A 16,927-nucleotide genomic window follows, 5' to 3' on the forward strand; every position below is an offset into this window, starting at 1 on the left:
CAAACCTCTAAAAGGTGGCAGGGGCATTCTTCATCCCAAACGGCATCATCCTTAACTGGTAGGACCCATCTGGGGAGGAAAATGCAGACTTCTCCTTAGCCCCCTCAGTCAGAGCCATCTGCCAATATCCAGAGGTCAGATGAAATATACTTAGATATTGGGCAGCCCTTGACTGGTCAATGACCTCATCAGCTCGGGGATGGGGTGCACGTCAGTATTAGTGACTGCATTGAGTCCCCGGTAGTCTACACAGAAGCAGAGTACTGGAGTGGCTCCAGGAGCAGCAGCTTTTGGGACCAAGACCACAGGGCTGGCCCAAGGGCTACTGGAAAACTCAATAACCCCTAATGCTGACATCTTGGATGCCTCATCCTTGATGTTAGCCCTAACCTTACCAGTCACTCTGTAAACCTTATGTTTCACAGGATGACTGTCCCCGGTGTCCACTTCATGTGTACACAAATGAGTGACCCCTGGGATCAAGGAAAATAATGAGGCAAACTGTCCCAACACTTGGTGACAATCCTTCTATTTCTCTGGGGTCAGCTAGGGGGAGAGGTTCACACCCTCCACAGACCCATGTTTCTCCTTAGCAGACAGGAGGTCATGACGAGGCTCACTCTCTTCTTCCACCCCATCATCTGTTGCGAGGAGCATTGTCACCTCTGTTCTCTCAAAATGAGGCTTGAGGACGGTTCACATGTAGGACCCTCAAAGGGTTCATGGGAGTCCCCAAGTTCACCAGATTGGTGACATCACTCTTGTGCTCCACTACCTCAAATGGCCCAGTCCATTTAACCTGGAGAGCCCTAGGCTCCACTGAGGCCATCACCCACACTTTCTGGCCAGGCTGAAACTCAACCAAAGTGGCATTCTGGTACCACCAGCTCTTCATATCTTCCTGGCTTGCTTCCAGGCTCTCTTTGACGAGCTTCCTGAAGCGGGCTGTCTGGTTCCTAAAAGCCAGCATGTAGCTGAATACATCCTGGGGGGCTTACTGGAGGCTTTCTCCAGGCCTTCCCTAACCAAACTTAAAGGCCCCCTGACAGGGTGGCCATACAGTAACACAAAGGGGCTACCTCCAGGACCCTTTTGAGGCACCAGAACAGAAGGCCTGGCAAGAGGACATCCCACTTACGCATCATGGGCTCTCACAGGCCCATGATCATGCCCTTCAAGGTGCAGTTGAATCTTTCAACCAGACCGTGACTTTGGGGGCGGTAAGGAGTGGTGAACTTATATGTTACCCCACACTCTTTCCAGAGGGACTTCATATATGTTGATATGAAGTTAGTACCCCCATCAGATACCACCTCCGTGAGGAACCCCATGCAGGTAAAATCCCCCATCAATGTACGTCCCACCACAGGGGAGGTGATTGACCTCAAAGGAAAGGCTTCTGGGTACCAGGTTGCATGGTCCACCAAGACCAGAATTAACCTGTTCCCATGGCTGTCTTGGAATCCAGAGGCCCCACAATGTCAATACTGACCCTTTCAAAGTGGGTGCTGACCACAGGAAAAGGTTGGAGGGGAGCCTTACATTTTCCCCCACTCTTGCCACTTGCCTGACAAGTTTGGCAAGACCTACAGTGTGCATCTGAATGCCTGCGCATTTGGGGCCAATAAAAGTGAGTGACAAGCCATTCAAATGTCTTGTCCTGCCCCAAATGTCCAGCTAAAGGCACCTCAGGAGCCAGACCCAGTAGGAAGGCTCTGGAGCACTGGGACACCACCAGCACACGGGCTGACCCAGGCTCGGTAACCTTAGGCTCACTATATAGGAGGCCATCCTCCCAGTAGACCAAGTGTGATTCAGGCTCTTTGCCAGCCGCTTGGTCTGCAGCCTGCTGCCCCAAACTCTCTTGACTAGGGCATGACTTCTGTGAGAATGCTTACCTGGTGGGTCCCCTTCCTGCTGCCACTGAGTCAGCTCAGGGACTTCCCCCAGTTCAGCCACCTGTTCCCCTGTAGGCTCTGGGGCGTCCCCTTCATGTTCAGCCTCCTTCTATACTGTGGGAACTTCTAGAGTGGGTTTCCCGTGCCCCTTGCCCTTCCTCCTTCTGGCAGACACCTGAGCCACTCTCTCAGGCTCCATGGTCTCCTGACCACCCTGACGGGCTGCCATTTACTGGGTGGACACACTCACCCACCCAGGCAGATCCATCATCTCCAAGTGAGACATATGTTCGACCTCCTTCCAAGGGGAATTCACCAGGTCATTGCCAAGCAGACAATCTCCAGGCATGATTGGACTCAAAGCTACTCTCAATGCACCTGAGACCCCCCCATCCAAAGGGACCTGCACCACTCTGCACAGGTGCTCTAAGTTGTCTACCGCAACTACTTGGTAAAGTACTTGGCAATCTATCTGATCTTCAGACATCAGGTGACTTCTCACAGTAGTCACACTGGCACCTGTGTCTCTCAGAGCCTCCCCCCTCTGTCCATTGATGGTCATCCACTGCCTGTACTTCTTAGTGTTCTCAGGCACAAGGGTTCTATGAACCATCTCACTGTCCCCTAATGAGAAAAGGATCATCTCAGCTGGCTCCCACCCATCTGGAACCCACTCCTCCCTAAGCGCTACACTGGCCAAACCCTGTGACTGAGCACCATTGAGTGCCTGTGTCCACTTGGGACATTTGGGATCCCCCCTCACATGACCCACCTAGTCACATGCATTACATTTGTGGGAACCCCCCTCTGCAGGTTCTTTTCAACTGAGAGCTAGGAATCCTTACCCTGGGAACTAAGTTGGGGTCCTTTACAGAAATCCCTCTGTTTGCCCTTACCCCCCTTATTCTTCTGAGAGGGACCCTACCCATCCTTGGCATGGTCTCCTCATACCTCCTTTGGACCCTGGTGCTCTTGCTATCAATCAGGTGCTGGCGCAGCTCTGGAAAACAAAGATTGTACAAGTGCTCCCAATCAATCAAGTTGTAAAGCCCATCATAAGTTGTTACCTTACTACCCTTCACTCAACTATCCAGTGACCTGCAAACAGAGTCTACACTCACCAACCATATTTGGGAATCCTTCTTCTTATAGGACCTAAACTTTTCCTTGTACTGCTCAGGGGTGAGACCATATCTTGTGAGTGGTGCATCCTTCATAATAGAAAAGGTGAGTCCCTGAGGCTCCCCTAAGGATGGCAGAGAGATCCTCCCCTCTACCCCAAAGTGCTTCCACAGACCTGTCCCCCAACGTGTTTCACGGACCATGTTCATGTGGAGAGCTGACTCATACCCCTTAAACCACAGATAGGTGTCCCCCTCCCTCTTGTAGCCCTTTACTAAGTCCTTTGGAATGTGTACCCTACTCTCAGGCTGCACTGAGGTACAGCTGCCACCATCTCTACTAGACTGGCCCCTCTGATCCAGCTCCCTTAAACTGAGCTCATGATGCAGCAGCATATTTTTATCTTTTTTGGCCAACCTTCTCTCTTCAATCTCCATTTGAAGTTTCTCTAACTCCAACTGGTGAACCTTCTCTGCTTGTTTGCCCTGCAACTCTTCAGGAGTCAGACCCTTGGATGACACACTGCTACTGCCCTATAGATCCTCCCCCAGGCAGAACAGGTACATCCACTATTACCTCTGGATTACGCTGCGCCTTCTCACCCTCATCCTCCTCCTCTGTGTGCCCCTCAGCCTCATTGGCTGCCACCCAGGCCCTCAATGCCTTTTGCAGCTCGTCCTTCCTGGCAGAGCTCTTGATTGGGCAGGTAAGTTACATAAACAATTTCTTAAGTTGAGCCACTGTGTACTCCTCCTGTTTCTCCAGATTGAGACATGTTGGTAAGGTGCACTCAAAAGTGCAGAGTTCTAAAAAGAACGGAGAGTTCTAAAGAGAAGTTAAAAAATCACAACATTTTGGAGGCAGGAGAAAGTCCAAAAAGAGAAAAAGCAAAAACACAAAGACAAGTAGTATGTGGTCACCTAATGGTCTGCACTAAAACAGTAGCGTACACTTAATCACTGTATTCCAAGTTCAAATACAAGTCCAATCCTCACCGCTGATCACCACTGTTAGAAATGGGGTCTCTGGTTGGCAGCCAGTTTGCACTCTGTTGGAGCAGGGACCCCCACTTTAGTCAGGGCAATAGAGATACACACCCAAAATAACCCCTGCTTGCCCCCTTGGTAGCTTGGCATAAGCAGTCAGGTTTATCTCAGAGGCAACGTGTAAAGTATTCGTACCAACACACACAGTAATACAGTGAAAACACTACAAAATGGGCACCACACCAGTTTCGAAAAATAGGCCATATATATTAAATCAAACAAGACCAAAACAACAAAAATCCAACACATACAAGTCAAGATTTGAATTTTGAAGAGAATAAGGGCCTCATTATGACCCTGGCGGCCGGCAGAACACCGGCGGTAACACCGCCAACAGGCTGGCGGTGTACTGCCAGTGGATTATGACTGTGGCGCATTAGCGACAGACATACTGCAGGCCCCTGCGACTTGTCATAATCCCCAACCACCAGCCTGTCCATCGCGGTAAATAACACCATGGAAAGGCTGGCAGTAAGGGGGACTCGGCATGGGCAGTGCAGGGGCCCCCAGACACAGCCCCATCGTGCATTTCACTGCACATCAAAATTGCCGCCGGCTCTATTATGAGCCGGCAGCAATGTTGATGTGACTTTTCCGCTGGGCCAGCGGAAAAGTCATAATGGGGAGCCACATATACCGCCAGCACTGGCGGTATAGTGGCGCCTGCAGCTTCGGCGGTCTTTCTATAGGACCGCTAAAGTTGTAATGAGGGCCTAAGAGTCTTACTCCATAGAAAACAATGGAAACATTGATTTTACACAAAGTACCTGGTTTGCGTCAAAAATAAAGCCACACGGGCGAGCGTGCATCAGAAAAGTTAGTGATGCGTTGATTCCTTACTCGCAAGTGAGGCTGTGCATCGTTTTTCTCTCCCGCAAATGAGCGATGCGTCGATTACTGGACAGGCACCTCGGATCCACACAGGCTTGCACTGATCTTTGACGCCCAACGATGATACGTGAGAAATCCGGTTGCACAGGGTTAGAAAATGGCGCGCTGCATGGGAGTTTGCGTCGTTATCAGCAACCGCAAGCAGGTTTTGCATCATTTCTTCAGCCGCAAAGTGCCGATCTCCCAATCGTGATGCAGGTGGAGAATCGATTCTAGCCGTGAAGTGGGTGGTGAATCATTTTTCAGCCGCGTTGCAGGCGATGCCTCGAAAATTTCCCCACTCGGTGTTCTGTGCGTGGATTTAATTCCTTGTTCTGCCAACCTCACCTTTCAAGGGCCCATGGACTGAATGTGGCCCCACTTGGCAGGGCAGGAGTCTCAGCATTGAGTCTAGGTGCTGAAAGGGGAAGTCTTTGATAGCCCTGAGACTTCAGAACACGAGATAAGCTTAGTCTAAGCCCTTGGAGATTGTTCTCAAGCAGGAATGCAGAACAAAGTCCAGTCTTTGTCTCCTTTCACAGGCAGAAGCAGCAACTGCAGGATAGCCCAACACAGCACAGGTAACACAGGGGCAGCACTTCTCCTCAGCTCTTCTCCCTGGCAGAGTTTCCTCTTGAATCCTGAAGTGATCCACAAATCTGGGGTTTTGGGCCCACTAATTATACCTTTTTCTGCCTTTGAAATAGGCAAACTTCAAAGGACAGTCTCTGTTGTTCACAAGATCCTGCCTTGCCCAGGCCTGGCTCCAGACTCACACCAGGGGGGTCAAGGCTGCATTGTGAGAGGGCAGGCATAGCCTATTCAGATGTAAGTGACCACTCCTCCCTCCACTCTAGCTCAGATGGTCAATCATGATATGCAGGCTACACCCCAGCTCCCTTTGTGTCACTGTCTGGAGGGGATTTACAACCGGCCCAACTGACAGTCTGACCCAAACAGGAAATCCACAAACAGGCAGAGTCACAGAATGGTTGAAGCAAGAAAATGCCTACTTTCTAAAAGTGGCATTTTCAAACTAACAATCTAAAAACCAACTTCACTAAAAGATGTATTTTTAAAATGTGAGTTCACAGACCCCAAACTCCATATTTCTATCTGCTCTCAGAGGGAATCTACACTTTAAGGTTATTTAAAGGCACCCCCATGCTAACCTATGAGAGAGTGCAAGGCCTTTCAAAAGTGAAAAACGAGTTTGACATTATTTCACTGTTAGGACATGTAAAACACATCAGTACATGTTCCACCTTTAACATACACTGCACCCTGCACATGGGGTTATCTAGGGCCTACTTTAGGGGTGCCTTACATTTATAAAATGGGAAGATTTGGGCCTTGGCCAGGTTGAATTGGCTATTTAAAAACTACACACACAGACACTGCAATACCAGGTCTGAGCAATGTTTACAGGGCTACTTAGGTGGGTGGCACAATCAATGCTGCAGGCCCATTAGTAGCATTTGATTTACAGGCCCTAGGCACTTCTAGTGCCCTATAACTAGGGACTTACTAGTAAATCAAATATGGCAATTATGAAAAAGCCACTAACATGTATAATTTCACGTAGGGTGTACTTGCACTTTAGCACTGATCGGCAGTGGTAAAGTGCCCAGAGTAACCAAAATAGCAAAAATACAGTCCAGCACACAGCAACAACCTGGGAACTAGAGGCAAAAAGTTAGGTAAGACGACGTCAAGGGTGCCAGGTCTAACAGTTCTGTTGAAATTTATCAGTGGAAAAGGCCCATGAAAAGAAAGAATTTGACATGTTGTGTACTAAATACCAATTCCACATTAAATGCCTCATTTTAAATTAAAGTTGAAAACTTAAAATAGATGATATTTACCACACCTTTTAAATACCCCAGCATGTAGAAATGGTATTTAGCACATGTGGTAAATAGCCCACCCTTTTCCAACACCAAATGTTTGAAAAATAAAAATAAAGTAGCAGCCCATTTCCATCTATGTACCAGGGATTTGAAACAACATCCTGTATTCATCAGGACTAGGGGTATGCAAACTTTGATTTACTTTGTGTGATTATGCACATTTTAAAAAAAATACAGAAAATTACACAAAATAAATCTGTGGCATCATGCATTACAAAATGTACAAGTGCACAACCATTTTTTTACTTCGCTCTGCTCCTGCCCATCTATACCTTATGTTTCCATTATTCTCAGTCCTGTCTACCATCATTCACCCCACTCTTGTCCACCTCTCTCATTTTTCAACTTTATTTTCTCTTTTTAACTGACCATTTGCTTTTATTTTAAAGTGTTTTTGTTTGCTGTTTGTCTGTTTTGCTTGTTTATGTATGTCTATATTTTTCTTTGACCCAGTTATGGCTTAGGCAGGCAACACTGTGTGCCCTTTCATCCCCCTTTGTGATCGGCAGCCATGCAAGGGGATACTGCTCCACCACATTTTAGTGAAAGAGAGGTGGCAATACTGACATTTTGTTTGGATTTCCCTGCTCCCTGCAGCCTTCCCTAAAGGCTTCCGAAGAGGATTTTGAAACCTTATCTTTCTGCCTTGCCTACAGACAATAGGGCAATTTTTATGTAACCAGAGAGGCACTTAATTGGCCTTGTGGTAATGCAGGCTCATCCCCATATTGCAAGTGTGCAGGTGTGCCATTTTCCACCCCTCACTTTTCCTGCCTCGTCCAAGGTTTAAAAGTGGTTTATCAAAATTGTATGAGGTAATCTGCACCAAAGGGAATTTTGTCCAGCTGCCCCCCACCTTGCTGAAGGGCAAGCAGGATATCTTCTTGCTCCCCTACTGATTTGCCTTAGGGTGAGATGAGCTAAACATATTGCTGAGGGGCAGCACATAACTGCCCTGGCATTTAAGAATCTTTCATCGGTGATGTCATCAATGATGTCATTTAACATGTCATGAGTGATGTAATTTGTGAGGTCATAAGCATTGCATGATGGGGCACACATTAAATTAGTTCACTGAACTATAACTGGTAAGTTTTAGAGATCTGTAGGTTTTGATTTGTAACCTTAACAGTATTTTAACTGTGATTTTTGCCAGTGGACTTCTGAGTTTGTTTTTAACATATGTGAAGATGAAATTACCTGACCTGACTATAACATTACTTGAACCTTTGTTTTTTCAGTGAATTTCTGTTTTTTTATCATATTCTTAATGGAATTTTTTGGACCTTCTCTCTGTTTATTGCTAATGTAAGAAATTGAGTTACTGGTTGCTAGGGTAAAACCCTACTCAAGCAGCAACCACAATACTTGTCAGGATGAAGTCGGAAGCAAACCCCATATTAACCTGTGCTCAACCCTGGTAGCTTGTCATACAGCAGTTAGGCTTAAATTAGAGGCAATGTGTAAAGTATTTATGCAGCACTTCAAACAGTAATAAAGTGCAAACACAACATAAGAAGAATGCCACACCACTTTAGAAAAATACAGTAAAATGTAGTCAGTAATTTGAAACCAATAAGACAAAAACCCAATTAATAGAACCGGAGACATGCCATAACCCTGTTGTGTAGCCATTTTAGTTATAGCTCCATGCACGTTATTTTAACACACTAGGCCGCTGTGCACTTTAACCTAGATATATTTTATTCAGCCTCTTATTATTATTGTTACAATAACCATTTTTACGGTCTTGTTTTATTTCCGTCTGTCTAACTGTTTTTGCCTAGGCCAGCACTCTGTTCTCAAACAAGACATTCTTGATCACTCTGTGCTTCTTCCAAGGCTACAGCACGGTACATTGCCGGTGAACGTGATAGAAGTTTAGGCCCATATTTATACTTTTTGACGCTAAACTGCGCTAACGCAGTTTAGCGTCAAAAAATTTAGCGCCGTCTAACGCCATTCTGAAGCGCCATGCGCGCGCCGTATTTATGGAATGGTATTAGCCGGCGCTAGCAGACCGGCGCTGCCTGGTGTGCGTGGAAAAAAACCACGTAGACCAGGCAGCGCCGGCGTAGGGGGAAAATGGCGTTAGGGCGTCTTAAAATGGGGCAAGTCAGGTTGAGGCAAAAAAATCGCCTCAACCCGATTTGCGCCATTTTTTTCGACGCCCAGACGCCATTTAAATGACTCCTGTCTTAGTAAAGACAGGAGTCATGCCCCCTTGCCCAATGGCCATGCCCAGGGGACTTATGTCCCCTGGGCATGGTCATTGGGCATAGTGGCATGTAGGGGGGCACAAATAAGGCCCCCCTATGCCACCCAAATTTTTTTAAAAAAATACAAAATTATACTTACCTGAACTTACCTGAATGTCCCTGGGGTGGGTCCCTCCATCCTTGGGTGTCCTCCTGGGGTGGGCAGGGGTGGCGGGGGGGGGTCCCTGGGGGCAGGGGAGGGCACCTGTGGGCTCATTTTGAGCCCACAGGCCCCTTAACGCCTACCCTGACCCAGGCGTTAAATAGTGGCGCAAATGCGGGGTTTTTTGACCCGCCACCTCCCGGGCGTGATTTTTGCCCGGGAGTATAAATACGACGCATTTGCGTCGCCGTAATTTTTTTAGACGGGAACGCCTTCCTTGCATCTCATTAACGCAAGGAAGGCGTTCACGCAAAAAAATGACGCTATTTGCCCATACTTTGGCGCTAGACGCGTCTAACGGCAAAGTATAAATATGGCGTTCGTTTTGCGCCGAATTTGCGTCGAATAAAACGACGCTAAATCGGCGCAAACGGAGTATAAATACGGGCCTTAGTCTCTAACATTCGTAAAAAAATACACATTCTTACGTAGGGACACTTTCTCAGAATATCAGCTGGGTTATTATGAAAACACTTCTTCGTCCCTTACACATAAGAGGGAGATTCAAGCCAGAGAACCACAACTGTATGCTGATTGCCGAATGCTTTGCTACAGATGCTAATGCAGACTGCAGGCCTTTGCTAAGGTATGGGGGTTGATGTCTTCCCAGGATAACCTGAAGGGCAGAATTAGAGCTTAATATGCTGTGCTCTATGCTAGCCTAGGTAGGGATTAGCCCATCGAAAATAGTGACAATATGATAGCGTTGTTTTTATGCTTCACTCTTCTCATCACAATTTTAATACTGTCATGTTGTGTCATCCTGGTTATTGCATCTCACGCTTTGCTATCTAAGATGCAGTTGTTTTATTAAACTCATTATTGAAACATATACTGCTTCTGTTTGTCATTGATATATGAGACTGAATTGTAAGTGAGAGAACCGGATGAGACCTGAATGACCACGACTTCACTGAGAAGCCAAGTATGTCATGCGCTCAGCTGCACAATCATCACTATCCTTTGGTGGGGATGAGGCACTGCTTGTTAGCCGGAGCAAAACCCGGATTGGAGCGACCCCCAGTAGGTAAGACTTAGGGGGTCATTTTTGTCAACACCAGGACAGTGCGCGCTCTACGGGCATCTAGAATGCAAAAACCCAACACTCGCAAGATAATGTAATTTATGCATTGTGATGATATGTTATTGTTTAACCTTTTGCATTGCAGAATTACATCCAAAAGATTCATTTTTAAGGTGCTTATAAATACTGTACATTTGCAATGTATTGCTGCAGACATTCAGAGTGTGTTAGGGTGTGGTCCCTTTCCAGGGCCTTCTAGAGACTTTTCCTGCAACATGCCTGGGCGTGGTTCTAGGCTGGGCCAAGACTCTATAAAAGAGAGTCAGCCCAACTTCCAGTGCTCACTATTCAGAGGTCCCGGTGCAGAGCAGCAGCTTCTTCCTGAGCTCCTGTCCCGGCGGCCTATTTGGATTTTTCAGTCTTCTGCACTCATCTCTCATTGGTGATCACTGATTCCAGGCGGTAAGACGGTGTTTGGACATTTTCCAACACCGTAATTGAGAATTTTCATATTCTTGATTTTAATTCTTAAATGAATAACAGATTACTTGTGCGCTGCCATTTTTTGGAATTTGTATGGTGGTTTGCAAATAGGGAGGACGCGCAATTTATTCCATAAAGATTTGACTTCGTTATTACATTGTTGTTCATTGCGCGCTGATATTTCTTGACATTTACATGATGTTTTACGAGTTGGCAAGACGTGCAACTCGTTTCATGAGCATTTAATTTTGATTGTTCATTGCGCGCTATCTTTTCTTGACATTTACATGGTGGCTCACTTCTTGTGTGTAATTCATGATGTTCATTGTGCGCTACCATTTTCTGGCATTTACATGGTGGCATTCGAATCGGCAACACGCGCGATTCTTTCCTTGAGTGTTTTTTCATGTTATTCATTCTGCGCTACCATTTCTTGGCATTTGCAGGGTGGCATTTGAATCGACAAGACGCACAATTTTTTTCCTGAGTGCTTTTCATGTTGTTCATTGTGCGCTACCATTTCTTGGTATTTGTATGGTGGCATTTGAATCGGCATTCTTTCCTCGTGTATAAATAATGTAAATTACTGTGCGCTACCATTCTAAGACATTTTCTTGGTAGCATTTCAAGTTGACACGTCGCGTGATTTATTCCTTGAATCTACGTTGTGTGATTTCATGGTGCACAATCCTTTACAGTGTTTAATACTCATATAAAAATCTGCAATGTGCGCAATTCACTTTCCAATGTTTTTTCTGAGATGAACACAACAATACCAGAGTTCTAGATGTAATGTTGTGTGTTCCTGATATGTATTCTTAAAAGGAGATTCATATGGTTGTTTAGAAATTGCTCAGAGTGTTTCCTGATTCTCATGCTAAAGAAAGTACTTGAAGCTGAAAGTCCTATTTAACTTTTCCTGTTTCCTCTTCAGGTATTCAGTCATCTAAAGCCTAGTCAGTTTTAGGACTATTCTAGGGTTGTTCATGTTTTTTCGGAAAAGACGAAGCTTAGAGTTGTAGCATGGTACTGATTTCATGAGATGTAATTTTGATGTTGTGTTTTAACCTTTTGCTTCCTACAGGTCTCCTTCCCAGCTGTTCCCATCCTAATCCCCTTTTCCCCACTTGGACTCTCTTAGACTCTGTGTGTTGGAAAATGGGTTATTGGTAAGGGCAGGTAGGTACCCACACCTAGCAACAAGCCACTAACCTCCACCTAGGTACAGTTAGGTCTCAGTAAATTAATCCCAGCTCAACCCTTGGTAGCTTGGCAACGAGCGTCAAGGCTTAACTTAGGAGACAAAGTGTAAAGCATTCAAATATCACAAAACAGTAATGAAATAAAACACAGGAAACAGTTTAAAAATCCAAAACCAATTTATAAAAATAGTGTATATTTTTATCTTTAAAATGACACAAAAACTATTAAAATCGGTTCAGGGGAACCGGAGATATGAATTTTTAAAGAATTACTATTTTTCTAGCGCTTAGAAACAAAAAGCGCCAATCGGGTCATCTGGTTGCACCAGGACCGGGGCAAAGTCAAAGTTTCAGGCCGACCGCGATGGAGCCCTGCTTGGCTACAGGTCGCGGGAGGCCTCGGTTAAAAAGTTACCTTCTGACTTAGTCTTTATTTTGAAGTTTTTCTTCACCGGGACGAACCTGCCAGTTGTATCCGACCTCCTGGAGCCCTTGTCCGGATACGCGATGTGGGTTTCCTCGGTGGAGAGCTTTTTTCCAAAAATTCTCAAATCTTTTCCAAACTTCTTGGGCTTCACCCAGATGTTCTTTTAAGGTTCTTTTGGGGTCCACAGCTCACCCCAAGGGTCCAGAAGTTCTGTGATGGTCCTTGGGGGGTGCGGACTTCAACTCCCAGAATGCACCTGGCGCAAACTCCTTTTTGGCCACTGGACAGTGGTCAGCTGGTCGCTTTCTTCAGGAGTTGGTGCAGGGGACTCTGGTTAGCAATTTTTCACCTGTAGCAAACAGGGAGTCCCTCCTTGAACCAGTTGAAGCCAGGCAAAGTCCTTCTTGTGGTGAAGCCCAAGTGTGCAGCTGGTGCAGTCCTTCTGAGTGCAGGGTCCAGGTGCAGGCCAGGGGTCCAGCAGGGCAGTCCTTCTTCTCCTTAAGTTCTTTCTTCTTGAAATTTGGTGGGGATCTGAGGTGTGGGGGCAGGTCTGCCAGTTTTATCCTTGCTCCTGGGTGAAAAGCAGGGGGGCCCTGGTTCTCCAATCAGGGACAGGGTCGTCCCCCTGTGATGACCACTTCCTGGGAAGTGTGGCAAAAATCCATCCCAGAAGGCAACAGTCTCTAAAAATCCAACATGGATGAATCTGATTTTTGGAGGTTACATCTGGCTGAGCCCACCCACTGATGTGGCTAAAAATCATAAACACACCCCTCTCCTAATCTAATCAAGGGGGCACCTAATTGTCTGGGGTTGCAGGATGTGGCGGTGTTGCTGGGTGCTCCAAATGTCCTTCTCTGCCTTTGAAGACCAGTTTGGCAGCCCTCCCCCTTCCTGCCTCACCATCTGCTGAGGGGAGATTCTCTCCCCCAAGCACATTCCTTTGTGTGAAGCCAGGCCACTTCACACCTCATCAAGGCTGCCTGGCAGAAGCTGCTGCAGGCTGGCCAATCAGAGCACAGCAGCAAAAACAATGCAGAGCTGAAATTGGCAACTTTTTAGGTAAAGTCTAAACTTTTTACCTGAACAAGTTATATTAAATCCAACAACTGGAAGTTGTGGGATTTATTACAACAATCAATTTGATACCAAATTCTTGGTATGTAACATTTAAGGAGACTTTAAAATTTAAAATAAAGTCTGCCCATTCTAGCCTATGAAGACCATTTACTTCCATGAGGGAAAAACGAATTTGGCTGTTTTTACCTCACCAGGGCTTATAAATCTATTTTTATAAAGTCCCTGCTTATAGTTACATGGCACCCAGCCCTAGGGGCACATAGGGCACACCTTCGGGGTGACTTATATGTAAAAATAAGGTAGTTTAAGACTTTGGAAGTACCTGTAATTCCAAAGTCGAATTTGCATATAACTTTAATTTAAAAGCAGCCAGCAAGGCAGGCTTGCTTTTAAAATGACACTGGGCACCTCAGCAGTGCACCTAGGTGTGCACCACCTATGCTGTGGTCCCTAAACCTACATGCCCTACCATATACTAGGGACTTATAGGTAGGTTAACTTAGCCAATTATAATTAGCCTAATTTGCATATCCATTTTACACAGAGCACAGGCCCTGGGACTGGTTAGCAGTACCCAGGGCACCATCCGTCAGGAAAACACCAGCAAAAAGAGGAAAATGGGGGCAAAAAGTTATGGGGCCTCTGCAATCAGCCCTGTTTTCTCACACTGTGATATATCTAATCAGAGTATTGGAGCTGTCTTGTGGTGGAAGTGTTGGGAACGTGCACAGACCCGAGGATCTGGTGACTCTGACAATTTTGACCCTGGCGGTACGAGACTGCCAGGGCTAAAATGACGGAAGCACTACCAACAGGCTGGCGGTGCTTCCTGGGGTATTACGACAGCAGCGGAAGCGCCGCGGTCGCACCGCCGGGGCCGGTGGTATTCCGCCACATTTGTCCCAGCGGTGATAATCCGCCTGGGCAGCGCTGCTAGCAGCGCTGCCCAGGGGATTACGTGTCCCCGACCGCCAGGCTTTTTCTGGCGGTTTGAACTGCCAGGAAAAGGCTGGTGGTACGGGGAGTCGTGTGGCGCCTGGCATGGGCCCCTGGCATGGGCAGTGCAGGGGCCCCCTGACAGGGCCCCATGCAGCTTTTTACTGTCTGCTATGCAACTTGGTTTCCACCCGCCGGCCCAGCGGGGATGTCAAAATGGGCACTGTGTGAGTGCGGCGGTTACAACTTGGCCGCCCGCCAATGTTGAAATGAGGCCCTTAGTCTCCAACACCGCAGGTGATTCTGCTGCTCAAAATCCAGTAGTCTCATTAGAATAATGAGAGCCTACGCGACATGGCACTGCCAACGTTTGGTCAGGATCTAATTTTCGGGTCCTCCGGAGTATCTCTGTCTCATTATATATAATGACGCCTCAGTACCGTATACGGAGACGTCCGTGGTACTGAGGATTTCCACCACAGCTACGTAGTCTATCCTATTTTCAGCTGAAGGTTGTTCAAGCTTGAACTTTAAAACGAAAACCCTATTTGGTGTGCCTTCTCTGAACTTATAGTCTGTCTATAATGGCGAATCCACAGCAGGTACTAATAGCAGTTAATATGAGACAACCTCTAACTACACATTTATTAGCAAATGGCCTAACGCCCCAGGGGGGTCCAGTCACATTCGTGGTGGATGCCCATGCAGCTTATAGAACAGAACTTTTTTATTCTTGGGTCACATTTCCAGCAGTTGATGGGAACACAAATACATTTCATCATTATACATTTGCGAATGCGCCTGGACAATACAGAGCATACGCATATTTAGAAATACCTTTATCTTATCAAGAATATAACAATTGGCTTGATGGCGCCCTACCCCACACAATATTACCAGTAAGGTTAGGTCCTCTAAATAATGATGGTCCTACCTGGCCTTTATTAGCCATCTTATACCACATCCTGAAGTTGCAAATTTAGCGGTAGCAGAGGTTCGTTGTTTATATACTGAATTAACAGCGATATATAGACGATTAGTACAATTCGTAATGCAAACATTAAATACAAACCCAGCACGTGCTGCTCCAGCACATCCACATGCAGCAACGCCAGGTATAAATCCTGCAACGGTACATTCAATAATGGGTAAAGTACCCGCCAAACGGGAGGAAACTCCGTTTTGGTTAGCACAAAAGATGAATGCGCTGGAGGCAGTATTTCCCCATACGGGACCTCAGGATAAACATAGAATATTCACGATGTGCTTGCCTTTTGGTATGGTCCCTACAGTAGATTACTGTAATACCTGGGGCACGGTATTTGCAGAGCTCTATACAACCGCACACAGTACACTGACACTTGCCAATTTACCGGAGATGTTTAAACAAATTCAAGATGAGTATGGGGCTGCCCCGGCCCTAGATTTGGGGATGCAATAGATGGGCAATTTTGCCACAGTTTCCTCAATCATTTTAAGTAACCTTAAAGGGGAAGCGGTCACACTTGCAGCGCGCATGCAGCTCCGTGACGTTCCGCAACAGGATCAGGAATGCGAGCTGCCTAAAATAATTGCAGAAACTTATTCTAGCATATGTTGAGACAGTTTAGGGGCCAGACCCTCTAAATCACAATTTCAGGGCAAATCAAACAAAGATTTTCCCAAGCAAGATTCTGAGGGCAACAAGAAACGCTGGGATAAAAAACAACAAACTCCTAAAAAAAAGATGGACTAATCTCCAAGTATGGAGACCCCGCAGAACAGATATAATCTCAGAAATAGAGATAATATAAAAACACCTGATAGATATTAATATTCTGATACACGCCAATCTTGTTCCATTCAGGACTCATCGGAAAAACAAAATGAGAGAGGTGGGTGATCAGAGCGAAGAACAGAGTACGTGAAACCGAGACAGGAATCACAACGCTCTTTGGAGGTTTCTGTTAAAAAGGAAGAGAAACCCGCCCAACAAAAACCACAATTCAAAAAGAAAAAAGTGGCAGCAGTCACAGTCCGACATGCCACTCAGGAAGAGGGTCCTCTTGAAGAAAAAGAAGTGGGCTCTAGCACTGCTAGACAGCGCGGCAGAGGTCACAATAGTTCGCCGGAATCTTCTAGAGCATCTGGAGGTGAAAGCAACTGATGACTTTATGCAAGTAGAAACTGTGGACATGCATGTCTCCATGTCTGATAGGTTGTATAAAGTAACGCTACAGTAAAGGAGACATTGAGCGCATTATAGACGCAATCTTTTGGGATCATGTAGTAAACATATATGATGTTTTGTTGGCCGAACAAGATTGGCCACCTGAATTTGTACGCACCTGCACATATGGAGAAGACGTTATTAAGCCTTCCTTCTCGTCCCTTGTTCCAGAGGAACTCACTGAATCCTATGCCATTGATTGGGCTTTGGCACAGGCACCTGCGTTATACCGAAATCACGTAGGATGGGATAAAGAATCCCCCTATCATGTAATTCCAATTAAAAATGAACCTCAACCC

This window comes from Pleurodeles waltl, chromosome 6 (genome assembly GCF_031143425.1).
Source record: "Pleurodeles waltl isolate 20211129_DDA chromosome 6, aPleWal1.hap1.20221129, whole genome shotgun sequence".
Lineage (NCBI taxonomy): Eukaryota > Metazoa > Chordata > Amphibia > Caudata > Salamandridae > Pleurodeles > Pleurodeles waltl.